The sequence below is a fragment of the Rhinoderma darwinii genome, chromosome 8, assembly GCF_050947455.1.
Source record: "Rhinoderma darwinii isolate aRhiDar2 chromosome 8, aRhiDar2.hap1, whole genome shotgun sequence".
Lineage (NCBI taxonomy): Eukaryota > Metazoa > Chordata > Amphibia > Anura > Rhinodermatidae > Rhinoderma > Rhinoderma darwinii.
The window spans coordinates 5,702,121-5,709,970 of record NC_134694.1 but is presented as its reverse complement, the minus strand read 5'-3'; positions in this window follow the sequence as shown (position 1 = coordinate 5,709,970).

The following is a 7,850-nucleotide window of genomic DNA, read 5'->3' as shown; positions in this document are numbered from 1 at the left end:
GATTTTATTGGTACCATTTTAGAACACATACGACTTTTTGATCACTTTTTATTTCATTTTTTGGTAAAGGAAATTACCAAAAACAAGCAATTCTGGAATTGTTTTTTATTGTTTTTTTTCTCTGCATCCACAGTGCGCCCTAGATTACATGTTAGCTTTATTCTGCGGGTCGATACGATTACGGCGATACCAAATTTATAGACTTTTTTTTATGTATTGCAGCTTTTGCACAATAAAATCACTTTTTTTATAAAATCATTTGTTTTCTGTGTCGCCATATTCTAAGACCCATAACGTTATTATTTTTGCGTGCACAAAGCGGTGTCAGGGATTATTTTTTGCGGCACGGATTGTCGTTTTTTATTAGTACTATTTTGGAGTAAATGTGACTTTTTGATTACTTTTTATAGCATTTTTTGGAAGGAGATGTGACCTAAAAACAAAGATTCTGGCGTTGTTTTTCATGTTTTTTTTTTACGGCGTTCACCGTGCGGGATAAATTACATAATAGTTTTGTAGTTTGGGTCGTTACGGACGCGGCGATACCAATTATGTATAGTTTTTTTGATTTTTACGGTTTTTCCCATAATAAAAGACTTACTATGGGAAAAAAGTCAGTTTAGCTTTATTTTTATTTGAAATGTGTGTGTTTTTATTGTTTTACCACATTTTTATTAACTTTTTTTAACTTTTTTTACTTGTCCCACTAGGGGACATGAGGGCCTGATGCCCCGATCGCTACTCTAATACACTGCACTACATACGTAGTGCAGTGTATTAGCGCTGTCAGTTATTCACTGACAGCAAGCCTATGAGGACTCGCCGCAGGCGGGTCCTCATCGGCTCCCGTACAAGGCAGACTCGGACGCCATTTTCTGGCGTCCGATTGCCACAGCAACCCAGCGATTGCATCACTGGGTTGCCGATCGGGTGAAAACTATTGAGCGCAGCATCTGAGGGGTTAATCTGCCGGATCGGAGAGTAGCTCCGGTCCTGGCAGTTACAGGAGGGTGCCAGCTGTATAATACAGCTGTCACCCCGCGGTGATAGTGCCGGCTCTGCTTCTGAGCCCGCACCATCACTGCGCCGTATATATACGGCGCTTTGCGGGAAGCACCTCCCGACAGCGCCGTATATATACGGCGGATGTCGGGAAGGGGTTAAAGGGAATGTGTTGCCAGCAAAACATGTTGTTTTTTTTTTAGTTAAACAATTAGTGTGTAGGTGATTAAACATTGTTCTAATTTTTTTTATTTTTTTCACGAGTCAGGAAATATTATAAATTGGATTCAATTTATAATATTTCCCAGCACTGGTCACTAGATGGAGCAATACCCAAAATTGCAGCATTGCATGTGGTAAAGCAACCACATTGCTTTATGCTGCAAAATTGGGAAAAAATCCCTCGCTCTAGTGAGCTCTCAGAATCCCCCCCTCCTTTATCCTGGCTAGTGCCGGGAGAAACGAGGGGTTTGAACGGTCTAACCTCCTACACTGTGTGTCGCCATTTTTTGAGCTAACACACAGTGTAGAAGGTTTACATACACTAGTAAACCACACTGAAACACGAACATACATAGAAATCACTTACCTGCTCCAGTCGCCGCCACTCCCTCCGGTCCGTCCGCTCCGTCTGCTGCCGCTGCTCCATGTGCACAAGTCCGGAAGCCGCGACCGGAAGTAGTAATCTTACTGTCCGGCCGCGACTTCCGGTCCACAGGAAAATGGCGCCGGACGGCGCGCATTTCAAATTGGACTGTGTGGGAGCGGCGCATGCGCCGTTCCCACACACACGGCGTACACCGTAGTGGATGGAACGGGCCCCATTCGCAGTCCCTATGGGACTGGAGCTGCCGTATTCCATGTCTGTATGTGTCGTTAATCGACACATACAGAAATGGAAAAAAAAAATGGCAGCCCCCATAGGGAAGAAAAAGTGTAAAAATAGAAAAAAGTAACACACAAACACACAAATAAATACAAACGTTTTTAATAAAACCCTAACATAAAACTGATATAAAAAAAAATAATTTGGTGACACTGTTCCTTTAAAGAGGCTCTGTCACCACATTATAAGTGGCCTATATTGTACATGATGTGATCGGTGCTGTAATGTAGATTACAGCAGCGGTTTTTATTTAGAAAAACGATCATTTTTTACTGAGTTATGACCTATATTAGATTTATGCTAATGAGTTTCTTAATGAACAACTGGGCGTGTTTTACTATATGGCCAAGTGGGCGTTGTACATTAGCCCCGTGTACCCCTGAGGACGCTACGTAGTAGCGAAACATGTCGGGGGGGCTGCTAATATTTTAATACACTGCCGCTGATCGGACCTATTGGTGCATACTAGTTACCTTAACAAATCTAATTGACTAGGGAAGACACCAATACTCCTACGTCAGAAACTACATTTGCCTGTTGAATCAGATAACACATGCTTGTGTCCGTCTCTCGGCTAGTGAGAATTTTAAATTTATTCATGTGGTCTGTCTAGCTACACGTAGCTTAATAAAGTTTATTGTTTTACACATCAGTGGTGGCTGGGAAATTGGGCTTGGCTGTTTGCAGGCAGCCCCTCTTTTGTATAAATGTATATTGTGCCCGCCAGCCACTAGGGGTCACACTCTTGTCTGTACAGAGGAGTGACGCTGATTGGTCACTGATTGGTCAGCGTCATACCCTCCTCTGTACAACGCCCACTTGGCCATATAGTAAAACACGCCCAGTTGTTCATTAAGAAACTCATTAGCATAAAGCTAAAATAGGTCATAACTCCATCAAAAATGATCGTTTTTCTAAATAAAAAACACTGCTGTGATCTACATTACAGCGCCGATCAGATTATGTAGAAGACAGGGCACTTATAATGTGGTGACAGCCTCTTTAAGTTAATACACGATCAACAGAGCCAGTGACGACAGGGCAACTCCAACACGATTTATTTCATCCAATGCTGACAGAACAAGTCGCCTTCACTGCAGGAACAGCACACAGTCCACAAAATCAGGTAATCACAGGAACATCCTCGGAGCGCTGGCCTCAGCTTCAGCTCTCCTGAAGGTCTAAATCCAGAACTCCTATCCTCCCCAAGACAAGCCCTTATATACCCCTCAGGGGGAGAGGAACATCATGGCAGTTTCTAGTCACCATCATTTGTTATAATGACCTTATATTGTATTTCTACTGTCTGTATGTGAGTTGTGTCCTTTGTACTATTATGTGTATTGCCCGTCTATTGTCTGCCACAGCCGGGATGAGGACACAGGGGGGAAGATAATTGGATCTGCTTGGTTTGCTGGTCTGCACTTTAGCTGAGTAATGGTGGTGCCTCCTGATGACCCCCTGTGGGGACTGGACAATGAGAACTCTTTATGTCTCGTGGACTGTACCTCTGACTCGTCTGATTGTCCATAGGCTGGAGTTATTCCTCTCTGCTGAGGGCTCACAATAAACCACACATAATGCACCATCACAGATCACATCTCTTATACATGCTTTCTTTAGGAGTCTCACTTATTGGGCTATAGGGGCTTCCATACGCCATGTTGCACGGGGTATGTGTTTCTCTATGTGACCAGGAATAGTGAGACTTGATAGTAAGACGCTATGAAATGGTATTGAGGTAATTTTGACATATACATCACAATAATATACATCAAGAGCAGGAGTCGTTTTTTGAGACATCAAGGTGGAGAAGGAAATTAAATGCTATAGCAGGTTGTGAATAATTGGCTAGACTAATCTGTAAATGTGGGATAGCTAAGGGTTTGCTGTATAGACATCATTTATCACTACTGTGTTTGATCTTAGTAAATGTTGCGGAGAGACCGCTTGAAGTTTCTCCAGGTTATTAGGGACGCTCTTAGTCGTCGCCATGCAGGGATTGGGCGTCTTAATGGAGGCACGGCCCGGTCCGTCAGTCTGACGTGCTGAAAGAGAAGTGGAGCCTTGCCTCAATTACAACGCCCAGTTGGAAGGACCTAGCTGTTATATGGTCGGCGCTTCGGCGGCGCGCGTGCGGCCAATTAATCAGTGTCGCGCACACGCCAGGGAAACATAGAAGCACAGAAAAGTGTTTCCCGGCAAATAGACTCCTGCGTGACCCCTGATGAGACACTATAATAAATATTGAGTGCTGAAACGCGTAGGAACATTTATAATAATGACAGTGGAGCATATATCATAAGAACGGAGACTGGGTGTGCATGCAAAGTGGATGCATACTGGATAGACACCCAGTATCTCCCTCCTATATAATATCTGTCTACACCTGTTTAGGTAGTTTGCTTGAGAGTCCATTTTTTAAGTTTAATACTTTAATAAAATAAATTTTAATCGTTCTATCGGGCAGTGAATATTTTACAATAATTTCTGAACGTAACAATTTGGTATATAAAATGACAGTGAATTATTTTCTTGATATTGGAAACAGTCAACAAGCCTATGAATACCCTCCCCCCTCCCTAACAGCTTATCAACACTCCTATGATTCGGAGGGGTAGTTTGTTCTTCCTACATCAGATTACTGTACAGAGCCTGGTGTAAAGATGACAATTCCCCGAATGCAAATCATCAGAGCAAGCCTATGTCCACTATTCCTGTGGTTCATTCATTGCTAGGCAGCCTATATCCTCTATTCTTCCTGTTCATTCATCACTATGCAGCCTATATCCTCTATTCTTACTCTATATCCTCTGTTCTTAATGTTCATTCATCACTACGCAGCCTATATCCTCTATTCTTCCTGTTCATTCACCACTAGGCAATCTATATCCTCTATTCTTCCTGTTCATTCATCACTAGGCAGCCTATATCCTCTATTCTTCCTGTTCATTCATCACTAGGCAATCTATATCCTCTGTTCTTTCTGTTCATTCATCACTAGGCAGCCTATATCCTCTATTCTTCCTGTTCATTCACCACTAGGCAATCTATATCCTCTATTCTTCCTGTTCATTCATCACTAGGCAGCCTATATCCTCTATTCTTCCTGTTCATTCATCACTAGGCAATCTATATCCTCTGTTCTTTCTGTTCATTCATCACTAGGCAGCCTATATCCTCTGTTCTTTCTGTTCATTCATCACTAGGCAATCTATATCCTCTGTTCTTTCTGTTCATTCATCACTAGGCAGCCTATATCCTCTATTCTTCCTGTTCATTCACCACTAGGCAATCTATATCCTCTATTCTTCCTGTTCATTCATCACTAGGCAGCCTATATCCTCTATTCTTACTCTTCATTCATCACTAGGCAGCCTATATCCTCTATTCTTCCTGTTCATTCATCACTAGGCAATCTATATCCTCTGTTCTTTCTGTTCATTCATCACTAGGCAGCCTATATCCTCTGTTCTTTCTGTTCATTCATCACTAGGCAATCTATATCCTCTGTTCTTTCTGTTCATTCATCACTAGGCAGCCTATATCCTCTATTCTTCCTGTTCATTCATCACTAGGCAGCCTATATCCTCTATTCTTCCTGTTCATTCATCACTAGGCAGCCTATATCCTCTATTCTTCCTGTTCATTCATCACTAGGCAGCCTATATCCTCTATTCTTCCTGTTCATTCATCACTAGGCAGCTTTTATCCCCTATTCCTACTGTCCATATTAAATAAAATATTAAACTTTCATTCACCTCCCAGTTGTTTTCTCCCTCTCCTAAAAATTGACATGGGCTAGATAATTTGGCGCATGGTTTGCCCTCTTTTGCCATTATTGCTGTTGGGTGAAGGTTTTCTTTAGCAGCGAGCTCCTTCCTAGCCAGAGATAAAGCAGTCTAAAGGGGGTTTTACACTGGGTGATTATCGGGCAGACAATTCAAAGAACGCTTGTTGCCGATAAGTTCCCTGTGTAAACAGGGGAACAATCCGCAGATGAACGAGCAAACGCTGGATCATCCGCTGGTTGTATTGTTTTAAAGAAGTTAAATATTCTGGTTGTCGGCAGCGCATCTTGGTGTGTAAACCGGGAGACGCGCCGCCGACATGATAATAATGTATGAGGACGAGCGATCATAGTAACGACCGCTCGTCCCCATCCATAGCTCCGCGTGACAGGAGCAAACGAGCGCCGATCAATGATGTCTCGTTGATCGGCGCTCGCTGAACCGGCCGGTGTAAAAGGGCCTTTATTGTTTTATATGTACTAGCAATGGAGGGGAAAGCGGAGGCAAAATGCATGCCTCTTGGGACACAAAAGTTTTAAGGTTTTTTGAGCACTTTTTAATCCTTTGTATCATTGGCATAATATGATTAACTATTTCCCACACTTGTTCGTACACCCCCTCAGCTGGAGCTGTTTCCAGCATTTTGGGCATACATGTACGCCCAAGTCAAGAGGTCTGATAGAAATAATCTGTTGTTTTTCGATTGTCAATGTCCCTCTAGAGCTATTCAAAGAGCTATAACTTTTTTATTTTTCCGTCTACATGTATGAGGACTTGTTTTTTGCGGGATTAGTTGTACTTTTTAATGGTGTACATATCATTTTTTGATTAACTTTTATAAACTTTTTTTCGGGGGAATAGAAAAAAAACCTGAAATTCCGCCATCGTTCTATGCGTTTTAAATTGACGCCGTTCACTGTGCGGCATAAATAACACGTTACCTTTATTCTATGGGTCGGTACGATTACCACAATACCACATATGTAGAGTTTTTTTTATGTTTTACGACTTTTGCACAATAAAAACACTTTTGAACTAAACTTATTTGTTTTTGCATCGTCGCTTTCCAAGAGCCGTAATTTTTTTTTTTCCGTCAATGTAGCGATATGAGGGCTTGTGTTTTGCGGGACGAGACATCATTTTTATTGTTACTGGTTTGGGGTACATTTGACTTATTGACTAACTTTTATGATGACTTTCTTGGGGGGCAATGGAAAAAATAGCAATTTTCGCCATTGTTGTTTGTGTTTTTTTTTTACGGTGTTCACCTTGCGGTTTAAAGTAAATATTAACTTTATTGTTTGAGTCATTACTGTTGCGGCGATACCATATATGTGTACTTTTATTTATTTTTTACACTTTTACTACATAAAACCACTTTTTATGGAGAAAAAAAATTTGTTTTATTTCGTTTTTTTATTGTCATTTTTATTAATAGTTTTTATTTCACTTTACTTCTTTTTTTTTTTTTAGTCCCTCTAGGGGACTTTACTGTGCGATCTTTAGATCGCTGATGTAATTCTCTGGTATAATTAGTATACCAGAGAATTATTGGCTGTCAGTGTAAATCTAACAGGCAATCTATCAGGACGTGCCTCAGACATATGCCCAGGGCAGACCTGGAAGCTTTTATTAGGCCCCCGGCTGCCATGGCACCCCATCAGAAGCTCGCGATTGCATTTGCGGGCCGCCGATGGGTGACAGAGGGTGCTCCCTCCGTAAACAAATTAAATGCCGCGGTCGGTAGTCACCGCAGCATTTAACGGGTTAAACGGCTGCGATCGAAGTATACTTTGATCGCGGTCGTTGTAGCAGGAGCCCGGCTGTCATCAGACAGCCGAGCACCGACTCCAGCCTGCACGGGACACCCATGCAGGGCTTAGACTGTGCCACCGTGAAAAGGCGACGACCTAGCCCAAGGCCCCTTAGTGACTGCCGTGAAAAGGCGTATTGGTGGTCACTAAGGGGTTAACTCTCTCCCATATAGACAACATTTACGGGTGGATTGTAAATGATGATTGTGGGATTGATAATAAGATGTAGTCAAGGTTAATTGTGGGAATTGCCATATGATTGGAGGTGACGCGTGTACACAACCTGTGACTGGTGCACAGCATCAGATTAAACATTCTTACATATCAAAGTGAGTATATTGTATATCTTCCACAATG